This window comes from Dermacentor andersoni, chromosome 11 (assembly GCF_023375885.2).
Source record: "Dermacentor andersoni chromosome 11, qqDerAnde1_hic_scaffold, whole genome shotgun sequence".
Lineage (NCBI taxonomy): Eukaryota > Metazoa > Arthropoda > Arachnida > Ixodida > Ixodidae > Dermacentor > Dermacentor andersoni.
Window position 1 is genome coordinate 7,349,643 of NC_092824.1, and position 23,547 is coordinate 7,373,189.

Below are 23,547 nucleotides of genomic sequence, written 5' to 3' on the forward strand. Positions count from 1 at the left end.
ATTGTTCCACTGCTTTATACTGATGGACAAGATCAATATGTGGTGGTAGTGCCGTGCAGGCACTCTAGACATTGGCCGGTGAATAGTCGGCAAGAAGTTTAATGAGGAAGAAGGAATAAAGTATTACGCAAGTTATGCAAGCGTGAGAACTAGCAGTAAAGTTTGTGGAAAAGACAGTTGTGCAATATTGTAGTGTGTTGACAGAGAGCAAAGGTGAGATGATAGTGCTAACACTTTTGTGCCACCCATTCTGAGAAGAGAGTGCAATATTAGATTCCTTATAACATTTATTTAGCAAGTCTGATGATGCCTCGAAATTCGGGACGCAACTTCCAGTTTAGTACTAATGAACATTTCATAAACAAGCTTGCAGATAGGAGAGGCTGACATTATTAGCGACCTTTTGATCAAGCTGAGCTGTTTTGCACAGTCAGCTTGACCAGTCAGCTTGAAGTTTTAACATGTGGTCAAACCACATGAAGTTGCTGAAGACTGTAAGACACTGGTAGTGGTCTGTATCAGATGGTGTTAGAACTGTAGAGTAAAGGGAATGGTTATAACGCTGTTATTTTGTTTACGGGAGGTGTGCATAGACGGTTAGAAATGTTGAGTACCATAAGCCTGGATGTACAGTTAGAAATCTTGTTGAGGTCATTTCGTAGTAATAGACGTTCATTTTTAGACAATATGCGCTGATACAAGATGCAGTCGTCTGCAAACAGTTGGATTGACGATGAGTTATTATTGACGATGAGTTATTATACTCCGTTCCATACATAGCAGTCAAAGTTGCGGAAGCTACGCAAGAAGTACAGCCAAGTTATCACTCTGCGCATTCCGTCCATGCTTGGCTCTGCGCCAACAGCGTTCGCTTGCGCAAGCATGCCCTTGAGGCTCCTCGCAATGGGTCGTAAATCAAAAACCGAGAGGCGCACCAAAAATAAAAATATTCTATAACTACGCATTAGCAGCCATATACTACAACGTGTCTGTTTCTAAGGATTTAAACTTGTTTCATTCAATAATGAGCTTATATAAAAAACAGTTGCACACAATTGCGGTAAAAAACATGAACTATACCCAAGTGCGAACGAAGCCACTGAAAGAAGTCTCTCGCCTTCACAGTGTTTACTGCTATGTATGAAACAAAGTATAAGGAAATCATTATTAAAAATTGAAAACAAAAGAGGACGAAGGACTGATTATTGAACGCCGGAGATCTCTTCGTTACTTTCCAAACTATGGTCATCGATGACTATTTATTGTTACAGATTAGAAAGGAAATATTCATTCCATCAAGTATCAATGTATCAAAGTGGAGGCAATAAAGTTTGCTTGGTAGTTGACAATGTACAACACCGTCAAATGCCTTAGAGAAGTCCAGATGCAAGAATAAAGATTTCTATGAATCTCACTGTTACATTCAAAAATCGAGTTTGACATGACAGGCCTTGCCAAAAGCCATGTTGACAGGAAGAAATGAGGGATTATCGAGGTGAGAAACTACGTGGGAGTATGTGTTCCATACGTTTACAAAAGATGCATTTGTAGGAAAGTGGACATTAATTCAATGGATTGGAACGTTTATGCACCAGTACAATATGGCTAATTTTGCATCACTTACAGCATCACTTACAGCACGCACAAAGACAGAGGGACCGAAAGAACGACAAAGACAAGCGCTGTTTAGCAATGCCCGACGAACTAGAAGTATACTGAAGCAGGGTTTTAGTACGAGGTAGTTGGTATTCCATTGCAAACATCACTTACAGCGCGTACATAGACAGAGGGATCGAAAGAATGACAAAGACAAGCGCTGTTTAGCAATTCCCGATGAACTAGAAGTATACTGAAGCAGGGTTTTAGTACGAGCTAGTTGGTATTCCATTGCAAACATCACTTACAGCACATACATAGGCAGAGGGATCGAAAGAACGACAAAAACAAGAGCTGTTTAGCAATGCCCGACGAACTAGAAGTATAATGAAGCAGGATTTTAGTACGAGGTAGTTGGTATTTCATTGCAAACATCACTTACAACACGTACATAGACAGAGGAAACGAAAAAGCGACGAAGAAAAGTGCTGAATAGAATACCAACTAGCCCGTACCCAAACCTTGTGTGAGAGTCAAGCTGGTGGCAATGGACCAATAAAAAATAATTTGCAATATCAAGCTGGAAAGTGATTTGGTAGTTTCAGCAGGTTAGCAGGTATGTTATTGGGGCACTTGACATATTGAGTTTATCAGTAAGCTCCACTTTACCTTCAGCTTTGATTTTAATATATGACATCTCTGTGTACATGTGAGGTGAAAAAGGTACTCCATGGTTAATCTCACGTGTAAGAAGGGGACAGAAATTAGAATTTATTACATGCGTGTGCTGATGATATGACCACTGTTCTATACTGGTCTGTCAAGAACTAAAATGATGGCTAAACTACAGTATTGCCCAATGTTCGCATGTTTGTCTTCGTGCATATTGACCAACATTATTTTCAAAGCTCTAAGAAAGGCCACAGCTGATGCTTCAGCAAAAAGGTAGCCAACGTTACTTGTACCTGAAAACATGAATCAACTGACATCTTTTGCCAGAATACATAACAAACGGTCCTTGTCCCTGATATGTTTGACGATTTGTATTACAATTCTTACAACAATTGTGTTTGATGTCTCTTGTACATGAACGTGGAAAGGTTTACAAGGAGTGACAAATGGTGTCCACTTCATATTTTGCAATGACAACTTGAAATATGAAATTTGAATCGATTATTAATACTTTCTTACTCTTGTGAAAGTCAATGAAGGAGCTAGCTGACAGCGAGTACAACCATGTCAAACCCATTGCTGAAATTACTTCACCACCACTTTTTGCTTCCAAACTTGCGGATAGCTTCGGAGAATCCAGTACCGACACATTGCTTATTCCTTAATTACAATAATTTGCTGAAATGTTTTGAAAGATCCACATTTGTTCTGTGCAGTGCCTCTGCAGTGAATTGTTTGCTTTGTTTCTTTGTGTACTCTGTTTCAGTGCCATCTAGGAGTAATTCAGATTGCTTGTTAGGTGTCACTTGCTCTGAAAACTAGTTGGCGCTTGTCGCTTTTCAATTGTAGTCCATGAGCTGAGGTTGTTTGCACGATCCTTGTCGCTGCATTGTGGAAATTTGGCGTGGCCATACATTGCAGAAATCAGTTTTTTTTATGGAGTCTCCAGTATTTCGATCTTTGGAGGGAGCAGCTAGCAGATTGAAGCTTTCTTTTGTTCATACTGTACAATAATTAATACATGTGCCCCTACATCCTCATATAGTCTAATAACATGTTTCATCATAGCACAAGAAAGAAGCAAACGACCTGAAACAAGTCTAATGTTTTTTTGTTCCAGAATGATGAAGTAAAAATACAGTCCCAATTTTATCAAGGTATGCAAAATATCACATCAGGGAAGTGCATTCTGAGAGCAAGTACAAAAACATTCGAATGTTTTGTTCGAGCTTACCACAACATGTTCTTGGCATCCAAATGTTGTCTATGCTATACCACCTTGATACTTGTCAATGGACTAGGTTGTAGCCTTATATGAGTGCTGCTAGTAAACAAAATGTTTAACCAATGCCAGAAGAAATGCCTCTAAAGAAATTCTGATAAATTTCAATGTTTCCGAAACGGAACATTGTGAAAGCAGTCGTAAAGGAAAGTAGATATGGATAAGCTTATTTTTTCTTTTATTTAAAAAAAGACTTAGCACCACATTTCTAGAGATGCTGACGCCAGAAGGCCGATACTTATGTATTATTGCTCTGAATTGCCAGCCTCATGCAATTTAAGAAATTGCATACATTCATGTTTAATTCATGTATGTGCTGTGATGACTAACTGTGTTTTACATTTACTATTTACATCATGTGTGTAGACCCAGAAGAAATATTCCTGCAGTTAGAAAATCCAAGCAATGATAAATATATTAATTCAACGTTCCACTTTGCAACATCAGCCTGTAAATGGTTAAGAAATGGTGAGACCAGTATAGACTGGGTTTACTGGATTGTTGGTTTATAAACATTGTGCAGTGGCACTGCAGCATAGGTGTTTTACATGCCGAAAGTTTGGATGGTCATACTTCCAAGTTATTAATTGTCAGTGATTTCCATGTGTGTTAAGTGACATCTACTGCAAGATAACTACATTAAGTGATGACAGTGTTTGCACCCAAGGCTACCTTAACAGAAAATAACTTAATGGTAGAACTTGAATGTGCATAGCCTGGAAGCTTCCGAGTATTTTGAGCACTTATCAAAGGAATAGTATTTTGTAAGGTTTCTGTTGATATTACAGAACTGTTTGTTGAAGTATCATATGTTGCTGATGTTCTGTGTATTCGCTTATAGATAAGAAATGTCTTGTGCCCTGTTCTGAAGCCATAAAGAATAAAAATAATTTCATACTGGTGCCCTATGCAGTGCTCAGAAACTTAGTGCATGATCCGCACAGCCTAACACACATCATACCCCGATAAGTGTGATTGAATGTTTTTGTGTTCATCAGCATAAATCAAGAAAACCTAGTGTTGTATGAAGTGCACTAGGTAATTATAGTCTAAATGCTGCCTCATCAAATACAATTTTCTGCATCAAGAATACAAAATTTCTTACATCAATTTTGTTGCTACCATTTACACATCAATGAACTGTGCAATGTAGGTTCATAGCGTAACCTTTGATATACTTAAATATGCAAAATGTTTAAACTGCTACATTAAATTTGAGGCCTATATTATAAGCATGACTCGTCTTCATCATATTTCATTTTCTAAGGTACAAATACAATTGACTATGCACACATCCAAATTTGAATTTCTGCACAAGTTTTCACCACACACCTTGCAATAAAGTGTTATGACTGGCATGCAGTGAAACTACAAAAGGCATGCTGCTACTTGTCCCTAGCTCCACCCATATGTAGCAAGACATGCTCAGCAACATACTTAGAGGTGCACTCATGCCTTCCTGTCATTTAGAAAAAGAATGGAACTTCGGCAAGGTTGACATTTGGGCGAATTGGTAAAGTTCCGTGGTAAAGGTAGAGTGAAACAAAAGGACACAGAAGTAGGATGGATCGACAGTACAAGTGCTTTTTGTCTGTTTTAGAAAAACTTTGCGCAACTTGTGAAAGAAAGTACTTGGAAGACCATTTGTTCCTATAGTACTTAGACACGCCGTTCGGCTTCACTATATTGACACCTTCATGACTGTTGCGAGAGCTGTAAGGACCTGCATAATGCCAGCTGTTCTTGATAATTTCAATGCACACGATATGTACACACCAATAAGGATAGATTTTGTTCGGCTATTGTGTACTATTTTGCCTCAGCCATTGTGGCCTTGCTGTACACTGCACAGCCACTTTCTCTGTATACTTTTCAAACATTGCAATATCCACATTAATAAAAGCAAGGTGAACAACTCCGGAGACTGCATTTGGGGCTATAGTGGGTAAATACTGAAAGAGTGCATTATTTTGCAGTGGTCCTAATCCTGTACTTGAACTTACAACTGCCTGTGCAACAAAATTTTAATTGGTTCAAGCTCTGGCCAGCCTAATTACACCATTTCATGTTGCAGCCTAAACAAAAGAATTTGTTTTTCCTGTAAATTGTATGTCACCTCTTTAGCTCGGTCCAGTTGTTGGCATTTCACCATGGAAAATCGATATTATTTCATCAATAAAAAATTATTGCGTAGTTCTCAATAAAATTTTTGTTGAAGTATCATGGTGCTGGCTGAATGAGTGCGGAAATTTTGTGGAGTTTCTATTGAATCAATAATACTACAACAAATCAACAATGGAAATTCAACAACCATTTTTGTAAGGGATCGGAAGTGAGCTAAATAAGACACCCACGTGGCTTTTACCTTACGCAGGTAGAAGGATGTTAAGGTATGAATAAAAATCGTGCAATACAACACGCATTTTGCCGTCAATGCCAAACGAAGCTTTCGTGAAGGCGTAAATAAATGTTATAAGTGTTCATCTTTTGAAACTAGATTTCTACGATTACGATTATGTGCATTTTCATCAAATCAGCAGAAGACGGACAGTTTCACATCACGGCGCCTCTGATCCAGGCCACTACTAATTGCACTGTGTCGAGGATCGGCCCACTTATCGTCACGCAACCGCCGAAGTAGGCGCAGTTTACTATTTCACTATCTTCAGTGCCGCTCCACTGTAGTCAGAACGCGAAATTAGGTAAAAATGAACGGCGTAGAATGTTTCTCTTTAGTAAAGCAATTCTGGGCTAGGAAGATTTATATATTCTCTTCATATCACCATATTTAGGTAGCGTTTGTTGTTTTAGTACAGAACACACCGATTCTTGAGTGGCACACCCGTTCTGGACATACTCGGAGAATGCCAGCAAACTAGAGAGTAGAAAAAAATCAAGAGGCAGACATAGACAAAGAGACAGGAAGGTGGCTGGACTAACAACTGATCTTCATTCATGAAAACGACGTGCCCCAATTCCGTACTGAACATGCGCAGGCACAACAAAACAAAAACACAGTCAACACCTTATCTACAAACCTCTACAGTTATCAAGAAATAAAAGCTATTTCTTGGTTAGGAACACAGATGGCGCGCTTACACGCTTCTCGGGGCCAAGTTTATAGATGCGATAGGCTTCAATCAGCACTCTTTCCTGCTGAGTCTTAGCCTTCGCCAAGATTGAAACGTCACTGAAGATAGGGTGTTGACCGCACTCCTTACAGTGCAGCGGAAGATTGCCTCCTGTGCCTGTGGGTATTAGATTTGCATGCTCAGGCATGCGATCATTCACACAGCGATAGGTTTGCCCTATGTAATCTCTACCACATTTCAACGGAATACTGTGCACTACACATGTGTCGCACGTGCGGTGCTTCACGACATGCTTGGTATTGCACGTACTCTTTCGCGAACTGTGCTGCGAGACCTTCGACGACGCTTCGGTTCCGGCTGGAGTGCACGACCTGCTGGTAAAGGGACCCAAGTTCGCCTTGGCACCGAGCTTGCGTGGTCACCAGCTTCTAGCCACTGTTCGGGAGATATCACGAAAAGCGCCTTTCGAGGAGAAGGAAAGGTGCTTATCAGAGGGTATTGAACAACTCCAGAATTCAGGATCTTCTCGTGGACCCTCGGAAAAGCTCATGCGGCCTGTTGTACGTTTCTTCGTTGACAATAACCTTGGGATTCTGCAGTCCGACAAGGAAGGCGGGTTTGCTGTGCTCCCGAATACTTCGTTCACTAAGAAAGCCAAAGAATCTTTGAAGAAAAACTTCAAGGCTTTGTGCGTAAAACCAGAAAAAGTGAAAAGAAGTGCTTTGGAGCTGCTAAAGAGGCTTAACCTGGAGTTGTTAGAAATGATTGTTAAGAGGAGCAAGGGTGATGTACTTTCCGCGTTTTTCACAGTAAAACCGCACAAGCCTGACTAGTACCCTATGAGAACCATAGTGACAGAAGAAGGCTCATGGCAGAATCCTGTTGGAAGGTTTTTGCGACGTTCCTTGAATGCCCTTGCCACTGAGGACCCATTCGGCATTGACAGTTCAAACGTAGTGATCGACGCCTTGAGATCGGGAGTGCTAACAGCAAACACGGCATTTTCTATGGACATTGAAGAACTATATTATTCTATCCCGCATGAAGAACTTTTTGTGGCAGTGCGGGAAGCTATTGAATGCCAATGAGAGACTTCTTTTCAAGGTAGTTGTGACCTCTCGACTGAGAGTTTTATGGAACTGTTATCTTTTTACTTGTCGGCAACTTTTTTTAAATTCAATGGCAAGATGTTTTTACAGAAAAATTGTATATGTATTGAGGCAAGTGTTGGGCGCCGATACTGTGCGGTATTTTCTTAGCAAAACTTGACAAGTCTCTGTCAGACGCCATTACCGATTACCGTGTTGCCCGGGTGTTTAGATATGTTGACGATTTCCTGGTTCTCTTAAATATCAGACGAAGTGATCGTCTCACTGATATCATTTGCAGTATTTTATCAGCTTTTCAGCATTTCTCTCGACATCTTAGTTTCATCCATGAGGCACCACAAGAAAATTCCATCAGGTTTTTAAGATTTGACTCTAACCTTTCACACTCAAGGTCACATTTGCTGGGCTTATAGTCCAAGAACTAAAAAGACGTTGCTACCGTACCGATCCGCTCACTCGAAACTGGTCAAGTGTGGCATAGTCTCTTTGTGCTTGTCGAATGCGGTGGAAAAGAGTTGTACGCATCTAATGCAAGACAGTGCCGCCCAGCAAGAAAGGAGACTGTTAGCGGCAGGCTATCCAAAGATTTGATCACTGCAGTGGCTGAATCTGTGTACAAGCGTTTGAAAATGAAAAACAGGAGGGATCGCGAAGAGCGAGACAAAATAAAAAAGAACTTGGTGGGTATGCCGTATGTACATGGCATTTAACATAGATTGAAAAATGTTGCGGCAAGAAACAACGTCAGTTCGGTTTGTTCTGCGCCTTGTAAGCTTGCAAAACATTGCATGAGGGTCTCGCAGCACAGTTCGCGAAAGAGTATGTGCAATGCCAAGCATGTCGTGAAGCACCGCACGTGCGACACATGTGTAGTGTGTAGTATTCCGTTGAAATGTGGTAAAGATTACATAGGGCAAACCGGTCGCTGTGTGAATGATCGCATGCGTGAGCATGCGAATATAATACCCGCAGGCGCAGGAGGCAATCTTCCGCTGCATTGTAAGGAGTGCGGCTGTCACCCAGCTTCAGTGACGTTTCAATCTTGGTGAAGGCTAAGACTCAACAGGAAAGAGAGCTGATTGAAGCCTTTCGCATCTATAAACTTGGCCCCGAGTAGTGTGTAAGCGCGCCATTTGTGTTCCTATCCAAGAAAGACCTTTTATTTCTTGATAACTGTAGGCGTGTATAGATAAGGTGCTGACTGTGTTTTTGTTTTGTTGTGCCTGCGCATGTTCAGTACGGACTTGGGGGACGTCGTTTTCATGAATGAAGATCAGTTGTTAGTCCAGCCACCTTCCTGTCGCTTTGTCTACATCTGCCTCTTGATTTTTTTCTACTCTCCAGTTTGCTGGCATTCTCCTAGTATAACCATGTACCAACTAGCCCAACAAGCCACTCTCATGAGCCCGTTCTGGAGGCGGTAGGATGAGCGGCTATTTTTTTTTCGGAAGACCTTGCCTCAATTCAATCGGTCGTCAAAAAATCTTGTCACGTAGCTGTTTGCCAGAGAAGGCCCGTCAACTACCTCAACAAATTTGGTTACATGGTCCACAGCAATCAGGATGCAGTGATCGCCAGCCCTGTGAAATATAGTAACAGGAGGTGGAGTGGGTGTGATTAGCCTAGGTTCGCATCCTCGATGCTGCTCGTGTCTATGGCATAATTCACAGCTAGTGACGTAAGAGCGAACACTCTTGCCAATTTTTGGCTACCAGAAGCAATCTTGTATTTTTTTGCAGCGTCGCTCGCTGACATGTGTCCACCTACAGGTGTGTCGTGGACGGTGTGAAGAATACCAGGCCGCAACGAAGCCGGGATGACCAAAAGGTGTTTTTCATCTTGCCACGTGTTCTTCCTTTGACGACGATAGAAAGTGGCGTTACGGATGACAAATTTGCTGCTGTTTTGCGCTCCCTCTGGTGAAGCTACGACAGCAGCCACATCAGTGTCTTGGCGTTAGGCTTCGGTGACATCTTGTTGTGGAAATAACATTGAGGTTTGGTTAATTCCATACAAGTTGTCCCAAATGGAATTTCGCGAGAATGCGTCAGACACTTGGTCCAAAGTACAGGCGCGATGTCGGACGCGGAAATCACACTCTTGGAGTCGTATTATTCAGCGGGCGAATTAATGCTTCAGATGTTGCTTTGAAATAGTCCATGAAATTACTACATTAACTGTTACCACGGTGAACTGACTACTAAGCGGATAGCGTCTAAATTTATCGTGGACGCTCCACACAACAGCTCGGTATTTAAGCTCGTTGTAATGGAAGTCAGGTTCAGCATCTGAAATTTTTCGGCTGGCATAGGCGACATGCTCAGCACTATCTGGGTCGCGCTGCACATGTACTACTCCGAGTTCAGCCTACCTAGACTTTCTGTGTGCTTCTGTGGTCCCGGCTCCATTGAACTGACTCAGTACGCGGTACTCGGTTAGTTTGTGTTTGGGCGATTGGAATGCACATTCCTGCGATTGGCCCAATTTGAACTGTGCTTCTTTCTTGAGCAGGCCAGTAAGGGGAGCAGCTGTTATCGCGAAGTTGGCAACACTTTCGCAGGCAAGATGCGATGCCCCAAACCAACTGCAGCTGTTCAATGCACGCCGGAATGGGGAATTTCTTAAGGGCTGATGTCCTTTCAGGAAGAGGCTGGACACCTTTCTAAGAGATGGAGTAACCCATATGCGAGATGGCTGTAAGTCGAAATTGGCATCTCTCACAGTTCACTTGCGATCCGGAGTTGTGGGGCTACACAAGAACTTCGTCTAGCATCCAAAGATGTTATTCTTCTGCTGTGCCCTTAACTAATATACCATCTAGGTACACAACATAGCCGTCATCCTTGAGAGGGCTTTGCAAGGTGTTAATAACAAGCTGGAACGCGTTGGGTGCTGTGCGTAAGCGGAATGGCGTACGGTTGAATTTGTAAAGCTCTGATGGTGTACGGAACGCAGCTTTAAATTTGCCTACTTCAACGTCATTGACCTGCTAACACCAAGCCCGCAGTTCTAACAACGAAAACAGTCTTGCATTCCGTACCGTATCAACAGCATTTATATGCGAGGCAGTAGGTAGGTGTATGGTATAGTATGCTTGTTGAGCTCTCTGTAATCAACACAGAACCGCAAAGTGCCAGTTTTCTTGCAAACAAGGACAACAGGTGCGGCCCCAGGACAGCACGACGATCTAATCACACCGGCAGCTAGCATCTCATGAACTTGATCATCAATGACAGTCCATTCACGTTCAGCATTCCGTCGCAGTGTTATGTATATAGGCGCGTGCCCGTCTGTCGGAATGCGGTGCTAAAGCAAGTCGGTACCGGGAAGTTGTGCATTGTTGTCGGCAAACTCACCCAATCTGCTCTTTTCTTATCCCTTAACGTTACACCCATCATTCATCTTTCCATAGCTTGTTGCGCCCTCCTTTTTTTAAGTAGAACTTCTCTGGTAAGCCTCCAGGTTTCTGCCCCGTAGGTGAGTACCGGTAAGACACAGCTGTTATACACTTTTCTTTTGAGGGAGAATGGCAAACCGCTGTTCATCATCTGAGAATGCGTGCCAAACGAAGCCCAGCCCACTCTTATTCTTCTGATTATTTCAGACGACGAACATAAGCACTTCCAACTGGAACAGCTAAAACAGACAGTGGAAAACAAGGCAGAACCGACACCCATCGACTGTGACATGACAGGTTTTCTTGAGCATTTTTCAATCGGTAGTAAATTGGGCTGTTTTTGACTAACTTTGAGTGCACTTGCACAAGAATGGGCTTTCAGCTGTTTTCCTGGCAACAGGGACTTCAGAGTTTGTTGCCGGTGGAAGCCGCCAATATTATAGCCAAGCTAAACCCCGAAGAAGCGAAGGGTTGCGTGGACGTAAAAGGAGCGTTGTTAGCAAAGTATAACTTGTCGCCTGAAGCTTTCCGGTTAAAGTTCAGAGAAACAGCTAAACATCCATACAAAAGCTACTAAGAGTTGACGTACAAGCTAGCAAGCGTTTTGGAAAACTGGCTGAAAGGAGCTGAAGCGTTTGATGGAAAGGCGGAAATGTTTGAAGGAATTTGCCTGGAGCAGTTTTGTTCCACGCTTCCAACTAAATTGAGAGAACGGGTGCTCGACAGGTCGGACGTGAAAACTGCACGAAAGGCCGCAGAGTATGCCCGATGACTACTGAGCTAAAGACCGTTCTGTTAATACCGAAAAAAAACAGACGGGTAGCAGCGGTCTCCACAGCACAGCCGAGATTATTTCGTAAGCCAGAGCAGAAAGATGACAATGAACTAAAGGAATCCTTCGATTGAGAGCAGAAGTCGTTTGAGGCGCAGAAACAAATTGTCTGCTTTAACTGCCAGAAAGTGGGACACGTAGCCGCGGGATGCCGGGTTCCGATAGTGTCCTCGATCCAGTTCGTTCTCGAGCAAAAAGAATACTTACGGCATCCCTACCTCCATGAAATGGAAGTTAATGGAAAAGAGTGTTTCGTGACACAGCTGCAACGTATGACTTGGTGCACTCGTCCCTCGTAAGGCTGCAGACTTCCCGGAGGATTGTGTGTGCTTACGGCAGGCCTTGGCAAAAAGTACGCTGAGCCTCCCAGTCGCCGAAGTAACTCTGAAACGTTCGTTCGGTGAAATGGTGACCGAAGCAGCCGTCTCGGACGAAGTATTACCAAGCTGCCCATATTTGTTATCGAACAGAACGGCAAAAGAGCTGCTGAATTTGGGAGTCACGCTCGACGTGATCCCTGTATTTATTGTTACTATGTCGAGGGCAAAAAAGCTGAAACCCAATCGCAGCTTCTTCCACGCGCTATCGCTCACAGGGCTAGGGACCAACATCATGGTTTGGCAGATAAAAACGGCGGCCAAAGTTTCGGCTCGCAGGAATACATCGACGAAGAAAGCGAACTTTAATCCTGTTGAATTCTTTCCCCCAACGACGCCGCAATTTTCAGGCGTCGTATTCCGTTGGTAAGGGTACGTTCATCGAGAAACAAAAGAAAGATTCAACTCTCGCACAATGCCGTGAACGCCTCTTGAAGCAAGAATCAGGCAGCGGCTCGTTCTATGAAAGAAGTGGCATAATGTACCGTGCGTTTTAGGGAAAAAAAGTATAAGCATTGACCAACCTGTGGTTCCTCTGAAGTACCACAAGAGCATTCTGGAGCTTTCCCATCGGGCAGGCTGGTCCAGTCATCTCGGCATTAACAAAACAAAAGCAAGGGTGCTATGCGAATATTACTAGCCCTGCTGCTCTAACGATGTGGAACAGTTTGTTCGTAGTTGTGATATTTGTCAGTGTACAGGTTGACCGAAAGAGAAACGAAAGGCGCCCATCGCCACCGTAACTATTATTACGGAGCCATACCGCCGAGTCGTGGTAGACGTCGTCGGGCACTTGCCTGTAACAAAGTCGGGGTTTAAATATCTCTTGATAATGGTAAGCCCCGCAACTAAATTTCCTGAGGTGGTGCCATTGCGTGCCCAGACGTCTACATAAATAGTAGATGCACTCCTCTACATTCTTCCCGCGTTTGTTTTCGGCATGAAATCTAATCGGATCTTCACAGCGTCTTTACGAGCGAGTTGACCACCACATTTCTTAACAAGTGTTGCATGAAGATACATGAGAACTCTGTTCACCATCCACTCAGCTACAGTGTAGAGAAGGTTCATTCAGTAATGAAGCGCGTATTACGGGCCTTGTGTTACGAACAGAAAAAGTAATGGGGCACTGCGTTGCCCGCTGTGGTGTTTACCTTCTGTGGGCCATGAGTCTACAGGTTTCAGTCTAGCAGAGCTCTTGTATGGGAGGGCATTGCGCTCGCCGCTTAAGCTCGTTCGTGAGAAGTGGGAGGATAAGGGAAGTGATCCAACGGTGGTCGAGTACGTTTGCAGCCTGCTGCAGCACTTGTACGACACGCAGATTCTTTTGAAGATTAACATGCTCGCAGCACAGGCAAAAGCGAAAAAGCGCTGTGAGAGAAACAGCATATGCCAATTCCATGAAGGGAAAGAATTGCTTATGCTACGCACTATGAAAGCGAACAAGTTGGAAGTACACTGGGAAGGCTCCGAGACTGTATAACGAAAGCTTTCAGACACTATCTACGTTATCAAACTGCAGGGTTGTAAGGAGAAAGTGCTTATCTATTACTATAACCTCATGAAGCCGTATGTAGAGCGAGTGCAGGTCGTGAAGATCTTGCTAAATGAACCGGAAGAAGTGATAGCCGAATTTCCAGATATCCCACGTAACCTAATTTGTTTGTCTGTTGATGAGATCCTTGCTTTGACAGTCAACAGAGCTGTTCTCAGCGAAAGCGAGCTTGCATATCTGACAGATTTGCTAACTCAGTATAAACAAGTGCTCTCAAAGGTGCCCGGTGGAACCACTCTCATGACTCATGATATTCAGTTAACCTCTCGTGGCAGCACGAGGTGTAAAGCTTACCGATGTTAACCTCGGCAAGAAAGACTGATGAGGGAGGCCGTCGAACGGATGTTGATGCTTAAAGTGGGCGAACCGGGTGAAGGAGAGTTCATGTCCCCAATGATAATTGTGAAAACTAGAGGTAAAGAGCCGCGCCCGTAAACTTAACGCGGTTACTGTTACCATAGTGTACTCCATACCATACGTAGTAGATTGCCTTGAAAAAGAGCACAGCGGAGTTCATTTCCACGCTCAACTTAGTGCGAGTACTGGCAAGTGCCGCTGAGTGATCTAGCGAGCCACTTAGCTGCCTTCGTGATGCCTTTCGGCATCTTCCGACCTTTGGCTCTACCTTTTGGGCTCAAAATTCCCCCTTCGCATATTCAAGGCTAATGAACCAAATCCTAGCTTGAGCGGGGGCATTCGCACTAGCATACCCAGACGACATCGCCGTATTTTCATATTCTTGTCCTCAGCACGTTAACCAACTACGTGAAGTGCTAGACAGGCTCAGAAAGGCTGGCTTAAATTTAAAAGCTCAGATATGTAGGCTAGGTTGTTCCGAAGTTGACTACCTTGGACACAGATTAGGCCAAGGGCATTGCAGCCCACTAGGTTATGGCAGGTTATTCCCAACACTACATCAAGGGCTTCTCGGAGGTTGCTAGCTCATTTACAGACGGACTAAAGATTAGGGGCATCTTTCTTTAGTCATCGTATTTACAATGATAATGACCAAAAAGGACGCCCGTGGTCGGGTAGAATGGGACGAAGCCAAATAGACTGCATTTGCTTCTTTGAAAGCGGCACTTGCAGAAAAGCCAGTCCTCGCAAGCCCGGACTTCTGAAGGCCCTTTTTTGTGCAGTCTGACGGCAGAGAAAAAAGGGGTTGGTATGGTATTAAGCCAGGAAAACGAGCACGGGCACGAACATCTGATTCTGTACGTGAGCCGAAGGTTGACCGGTCGCGAACGAGCCTGCAGTACCATAGAAAAAGAATGCGCGTACCCGGTATTTGCTGTAGAGAAGCTCTCGTGTTACTTGTCGGGTTCAGAATTTCTTCTTATCACAGATCATAGGCCGCTCACATGGCTTCAACAGATGTCGAACAGAAACGGTAGATTGCTTCGTTGGAGCCTCAGTTTGCAACCGTACGCGTTCACGCTTAAACACAGGAAAGGATCTCTGCATGCAAGTGCAGATGGCCTGAAGAGGCCCTTCTCTCACTCGGCGTCACTCGGCAGAAATGCCGCAAACCATTCATTCTGAATTCATTACCCGGCCTGTGCCTGTCAAGCATCCTCACTAGTCGTCAGTTCTGTTCCTTTTAGAAAGATTCCCAAACCTTCTGCGTATCGGGGTCGGGCCGGACCACATTTGGCGGTTGTTGTGGTGCTTGAGGGGCTTGCCTTCTTGCCTATGCCCAGGATCTTGTGCATGGACGCCTCCACAAGCAACCGTCTGACGCCTGTGGTCAGCTGAGAACCCGGTGCCCGATCCGTGTACGCAACAGTAGCTCAATACTCCCGAACCATTTCACGCAACGGGCTTATCTGTCAACAATGTGCCCGATTTCGCCATGGACGCATCTACAAGCAACCCTGTGATGTCTGGGATCACCAGAAGTAGTGGCGCCCGATCCATTTACGCATCAGTAGCGCCCAGTACGCCGGAATCACTCCGTACCCTGGGCCTGCCTGCCGAGACTTCATCCGATTGAAGTGCTTAAAAGGAAACATGAACGTGCTGTTCTCTCAAGCTCGACAAACTTTCAAAATTGCGTTCATGTTCCAGTGTGGACCTTCTGGGAACCGCCCTCCCATTCTTCTTCCGCGGGGAGGAGCTGTTGCGCTCACGCACATGCGTCTACCTTCACCAAGCGCCGAAACCCGGCGAGCCTGTCAGCGTGATAATGTTCCGTCGTCCATGGGTGTTATCGTCTGGCGGGTTGTTTCCATCTCCCTTCGTGAAGGCGAGGCTGTTAAAAAGGATAGTGGAGCCACGCCGAAGGGATTCTTTGTATATACAGGCAGCAGTTATGCCGGATTAAAAAGAAAGTTGTTCCTCGTCCGGCGATGTGTTCCTGTCTCGGCTCGGAGCCCAGCTCGGCCACGCGTATCAGGACACACTTTATATCTAGGCTATACCCGTGGGCGACTTTCTGTGACGATGAAGGGAAACCTACGGGCCCGTGGCTGCTGCAGATGTGTCACGGCACCAAGCAGTCCGCCAGCGTTGTCAGTGCTTTTGGTTGCTCGGAACATAGGCTGAAGCAACGCAGCTTCACGTGCGACGGTTTCGCGTTTTCCCAAACGAGAAAGAGAAAGGTCGCAAAATAAGTAAACCTTTATATCAGTGGTGTGTTTATCTCATTTAACTGTTGCTAATAAGATCTTTATGTTTTCTCTTCCCAAGTTTATCCTAACGGGGATGAAACACGGGACTCTTTTAAGAATAGCTCTCACTTTCGGGCGCTTTGCCTGCTTAGCTTTCCCTTCATTGCCACAGAAAGTTGTCCACGAGTTTAGTCGGTTGCTCTTGAGGGCTGCGTTTGAACTGCCCAAAGGACGAAAATGAATGCGTTGTTGTCGCAAATATTAAGCGCGCCTCTGTTCATTTTCGCATTCGTCCTCAGCGCTGTTCAAACACTCTCTGGAGCGTACGTCAAGTTCGCGTAGGACTAAACGACCACTTTATTGTTTTCGCCGCATGCTGGTGAGATTAAGGATTACTAGCCCGATATTGATGGATTTTCACGTGTTAGCTTCAGGAGTGAGCAATATAGGAAAATGGTGTTTGAAAACATATCTAATAAATTAAGCGTCATCTACAAGACCCTGCGGCCTCCCCAATGTTATTGAAACATTGATTCGCTTTTGACTACTCCGTCAAATGATGACCACAGGTGACTTTCCACTGAATATATGCTAGCAGTGGAGTAAACCTACGCAGTACGCATAAGATGTTTTCAGTTGAAGGTGAGCTTGGCTTTGGCATCCGAACAGTATTCACCAGTGACTACAGCATGGCGACGACCTGTCAGTCTTGCATTATATATTTCTCTGGAATATATGGGGCGTTGGAAAAGGCATATAGTCAATGAAAAGCAAGCCTGCAAAAAGTGCAGTCGCTGTTGTAGATAGTAACATATGGGCAGACCGCCTTTTCTGGCGAAAGATATACGAACGGGCTTGCACACTGCCACTGCCGGTAAACTTGCGCAGCCTCTCCAACGCGGCGAGATATTTACCATGCAGCAAAGGATATTATTGCGGTTGGTGACTCTGGTGTCCCCGACCTCATTTAGCGCAAGCACCTGGGATCCGTATATGCATACAATTCACTCGTTTGTTTGCTTATTTATTTATATTGCTATTTATTTATTTATTACACCCTCAGAGCCATTATGGCATTATAGAAGAGAGCGGTTACAAGCAAAACGGGTAAGTTCAACTGGAGTTAATAAAGCAAAACAATACACATACAAAACAACTAACAAATAGCACCTAGATATACAAGGTTTGCTGTGGCGTTCGGGAGTACAGGTTGAACAATTTGAGGAGGTGGGTTTCTAGTTGTACAGTGTGAGCTATGACGTTTTTGAATAATTTAAGATCTGCGATGGTGACCTCGGAGGCGGGAAGGCGATTCCACTCATTAGAAGTGCGCGATACAAATGGCTGCAAGAAAGCTATGGATCTGCTTAATGGCATGCCGACCTTATGAATAAGATCTAGACTGGCCCATAAATACGGAGGTGGGGGAATAATTTTGTTGCGTAGCAGCGGGTGATGAAATAACTTATGAAAAATGCGCAGACGGAACATTTTGTGACGTGCTGACAAGGATGATAAATTAAGGCTATATTTCATTGCACTGATACTCGCGGTTCTGTTATAGTTAAAAAGAATGAAACAAGTCAAGTTATGCTAAGCCAGTTTGAGTGAGTGCGTTAGGATTATTTGACCTGGATCCCAGATAACTGTGGTATATTGAAGTTTGGGCTCTATTAGAGTTTTATAGAGGAGTGATTTTAAGGGAGAAGGTGCTTTGGAAAAGTTTTTGCCGTAAGTAACTTAGCATTCGGTTAGCGTTACTTACTGTATGTGCGATGTGGGTACTCCAAGTGAGATCGGATTTGATGTGAAGATCAACGTACTCGTAAGTTGTTACCAAATCTGTGGAAGCATTATTAAGGGAGTACACAGGAAATTCATTGGTAGTTCTAGATACATGCAAGAATTTATACTTGTTAACGTTTATTTCCATCAACTGTGAACTGCGCCATGCAGAAACAAAGTTAAGGTTTGTTTGAAGCCTGGTTACCCAACGTATATTATTTCTGTTTAAATTACACGGTCGTCAGCAAAAAGGTCAATTTGAAATGAAACACAGGAAGGCAAGACGCTAATACAAATGAAAAATAGGAGAGGTCCAAGGACGGAGCCCTCTGGTACGCCGGAGTAAACTGGACTGAGATTCGAGGTTGCTTCGTTAGTTGAAACAAACTGTGAGCGGTTAACGAGGAAAACCTCAAGGCAATATATAATTTTGGGAGGAAAGCTTAGTTGGTGCAGCTCGTAGATTAATAAGCTATGCCACACTTTATCGAGCGCTTATGCGAAGTCTGAAAAATTGAGTCAGCTACTGAAGAGGGGTCAAGAATTAGGTTCTGTTTATGCGTGAACAATACTAGTTGGGTGTAATATGAATATGTTTTGCGGAAGACATGTTCAAACTGAGATAAAGAAGAGTTTGCTTCTAAAACGTTGGCAATGTTAGAAAACAGAATATACCCAAATATTTTGCGTGGCATCCGGCTCAAAGAATACCTGTGCTGTACAGTGCAATCACCTTCCCCGTCTTCGAATCAGCAGGCAGTAAACCATTGTCAAGGGATTGTTGGAAAATTTTTGTAAGTATAACAGAACAATGTGTCCTAGTGTTTCTTAGAAAATTTTCCTTAATTCACAGCCAGTAGCAGATGAGAGTTTCAGTGATGCGATTATTTTTTATACGCCGTCGGATTACATTATTAAAGTGTACATTGCGGCGTAGTCGTAAGATAGTCAGTTTGACGCGTTTCATGAGCCATTTTAGAAACGTTGCACGTAAAAACGTCATTTAAAAGGGACGCACAATCGGCAGGGGGAATGGCGTTTTCAGTGCTATCAACAAGGTTTATAGTGTCCTCATGCTATGGGTTAATAGTGCGCCAGAACGTTTTCTAATCAGTAGTTAGCATGTGTTCTTTAAAAAGTTATCTTGAGCTTGCTTAAGCACTGTTACGTAGTTATATGTAGCGCATTTGTAGGCTACTTATGTTTCACTGCGTTCAGATGTTTTAGCTGATCTGTACGAACGTTCCTTCTTTTTTTCCGAACGGCGCTTATGTGGGTGTTGTGCCAAGGAGCGTTATTAATATAGGAAAGAGTGTAGGTAGGGAAAATTTTCGCGTTAATTCAGTGATTTCCGGAATAAACATATGCCAGTTCTATTTCACACTGTGGTTATCGAAATCAGGAGAGTGTCAAGAAAAATACAGAGCTCATTGTTATTTGATTCGAAGTCAGCTTTCTTTTATTCATGAATGCTCTTGATCTTTCCTGGTTTTGGCCGTGAAATGTAGAGGCTGAAATGGATAAGAGAGCTACTGCTTAAGGAAGGTAAGTAAGTAATGTTCGAAATAAAATCGGATCATATTGTTATCAGAAGGCTAAGCGTGACAGCAAATTGTGGTGCGAGTCTGGTGGAGTGTGTTATCAGTTGACTGAAACTGAACAGCGCGCACAAATCAAGAAAATATTTTGCCAACGTGGAGAAAGGGTGAATCACAATGGTTTCGCTATGCAGGACTTTGTTTGGAATATTGAAGTCGCCCAGTAGAAACAATGGTAACAAAGGATAGTGTGTTACGACAAATGTTGATTGAGTCTTGTAATTCGTTAGCAAAGGAGGATGCGTCAGTAGGAGCGCGATAACTTACGTCCATTGTAATTTTTTAGTAATTTTTTTCGATAGTTGACCAGACTATTTCCAAGTTATTGGCAAAATAATCGTGCTGCAAAAGTAGGTGTTTATTAAATGCGAAACGAACGTTACCACTTTGACGCATCCTAAAGTCGCAGCGATAAACTGAGAAGCGATGTGCGGAATTGATTTCATTCTCCTATATGTGGACGCAGCCAAGCTTCAGTAAGTACATTGATATCTGAGGGAAACGTGTCTAATGCAGAAGTGAAAGAGCAGCATTTGTTTTTGACGCTTCGAATGTTAGTGAAAAGGACAGACGCGGGGGATAAGTGTCTTCCACTTCCCTCGCGCTGCCCTATCAGCGATTAGGTTGTGCAGTACACTGCTGAGTGTTAGCACGCGTGTATTGTGAAGCACACTCTATCACTCTGTCTGTCACAGGATCGTACATGCACTGTTTCTTGTTTACGATTATTTTCTCGCATCGGAGAGGAAAGAACGGTTTTCCTGTTAACTTCTTTGCAAAGGCAATCAGCATACTTTGAACATGGCGGGTGGCAGGTGAGTAGTCATAACACATCGTGATCTCTTCATCTTTTAGCACCTTACGCGCAGAAAACTCATTTTCGTTTACTTTGCGGTTGCTGAATATAGCTATAATGGGGCGCCATTTATCAGGCGAAGACGGACTCACACAATGGGCGCGTTTGATTGCCATGTCGGGTAAATTACGAATTATACTTGTTGTCGCGTTAATATTTCTTCCCATGATTCGCGAGAATCAGGGAGTCCACGAAAAATGAAATTTCTTCACCATCTCTACTCTAGGTTGATAAACGGAGATTGCAAAGACACAACCTGACGGCTGCAGGTCTGTACAGATTTCTGGAGACTTGTGACGTGCTCCTTAAAGGGACACTAAAGCGAAACAATAAATCAGTTTAGACTAATGAAGCATTTCTTGAGAACCCTACAGGCAGTCATTTCAAAAAAATAGTTTGAATATTAGATGAGAAAATGAAGGTCCAAGTATCAGTATTTGAACTTCGCGCCGAAACCCCAGCGCCGGTACGTCAGCGTGACGTCAGGAATTCCAAAGTATGTTTTTGCATTTGGGCCGCGTTGGCTGAACAAAGGTTCCCGAAACTTGCCACGTTTAATATTTGGTTCCTTTAGAACACAATGTAGTCCATATATACAGCTATTTATAATTAGTAGGCCCTAGACGATGCCATCAAAATCCAAGACGTCACAGCCCCCATGTGCGGGAACTTTAGTAGGCGTCGCCACCCGTATTTCGTTCTTGCGCTTTTTCTGGCTTACCAAACGTCTTATCGTTGTAAGAGTGGTGTTTATGGTGTTGTAGAACGGTAATTTACTGATGCAGAAGAAATCATTTTTCACTTTAGTGTCCCTTTAAACTAATGAAGCGAGTTTGCTATTTCTTGCAGAGCATACAGTCTTTTTTGGATGCAGCCGATCTTGCTTTCTTATATTTCTTTGGCTCGCTTTCATTGCTTTAACATCAGGAACCAATTCTGTCTGATTCTTCGAGGACTGAACCAATTGCAACTGAACATGTTCCAGAAGCTGGAATAGGACCGCCATTTATTCCCAGAGTTCATCAGGTAACGTTTGTGTTTCAAGAAAAGACTCTGAACGTGTGGTAGGCCCAGGATTAATTTCGATATCACCCCAACAAAGCGACAACAAAGTGATAACACAGACACATTGAAATGATCGCAACCAATATCACAATCACGTGTGGGTGTGGGAGTAGCAACAAGCAGAGATCGTGGTTTTCTTTAGCGTACCAGGAATTACGCTTACAGACCTGCGAAGTGCCGAAAGGCGGCAGGTGACCTAGGTTGCTGTTCCTCTACCGCGCGCACTGAAGACAGTGTCGAAATGGCGGGAGTTCAGGTAGGCACCCGGGGTTGTCGTCATCGTTAAAGTCGTACATGCGTAGTAGGTTGGGCAAGGCTTTCCGGGATAAGCACGGGGTCTCGGGACCTAATCCCGGCCACGGCAGCAGCAACACGATGGGGGCGAAATGTGAAAACACTTCTGTACTTGGATTTAGGGGCACGTTAAAGAACCGCAGGTGGCCCAAATTTCCGGAGTCTCCTGCTAAGGGATGCCTCATAACCAGATCTTGGTATTGGTACGTAACGCCCCATAATTAAAAAAGAAAACAAGGCTTTCCGGAAGAATTCAGTAGGGAGTAGTTATCGGGGAGTGATAACCGTCGTATTTGTTTGGGGGTCGTATTGTTTGGGCGTTGCGCAGTCCAAATGGCCCGTTGACGCGTGCGAGGCAAGCACTGACTACAGCAAGAAAGCCGCCAGTAAAGCCTGCAAAGTGCCTAACGGCGGAAGGTGAGAAATTTTGCCGTTGATACTCCCGTCTCAAGATGTTGATCGCGAGCTCCGGTACACAGAGCGTGGTGGTTGCCTCGGAGGATTGCCTACGCGATGGTTCTCTGTGAATTCTTTGGGCGTTGCAGAACAGTGGAACCCCAAAGGATAGGAAGATAGATAGGAAGCAGGGTAAACGACCTTCTGGAGCCGGGGTTTCAATGTTATATCCGCGTCATTGATCAGACACAGGTGTAATTTTGTCTGAATGTACTTTTTGGTTGCAAATGAGGCGTTCACGTCTTCCGACACAATTTAATGGCATAACTATTGAAGATCACATCATAATTAGAAATAGAGAACAGCTGCAGTGACCTTCACCACTGGAAATAAACCAAGGTGTAAATAGAAAAGAAAATCGACCACCTCTCTCAATGTTTCGCTGCAAATGACATCTAAGTGCATTCTGTGGTGGTCAGAGGCGATGTCATAGCAATCCCTTAGTGTACCATAATTTGGTTATGCACTGCAAAATTTTAGATCCCTGATTCAGAGACAAATTTTAGAAGGGTGTAAATTCATCGAGCGTATTTTACATAGGTCATTTAAAGCTGCACGCTGCATGTTTAATTTAGTAAACTTGATTTTATGACGAAAGTACAGTATTCTGCATTGAGAAGACACGTCACGTTTGCGGTCTCCTGCCATGCCTAGCGTATGCACATGTCCCCATATAGCGTCGACCGTCACTAACTGTGCGCTGTGTTTCTTCGTATACAAAGTCGCACTACTTGCGGCCTTCCGTAGTTTCTGTCAAACCCATCCTTCTCGTCGGAAAAGTGTCCTGAGGGAAACCACAAAATCGCTTCTCGTATTTTTTGCTTAGTAATTGTATTAGAACAGCGACTTAATTCTCCGTATGTGCAGATGGTTACGCTGCAATGCCACGTAAAACACATGTAAGGGCAGTTCTTTTTGAGAGGCAAGCCAGCGCAGCAAAAGATATGCTGCACTACGGGTAATAAATTCAAG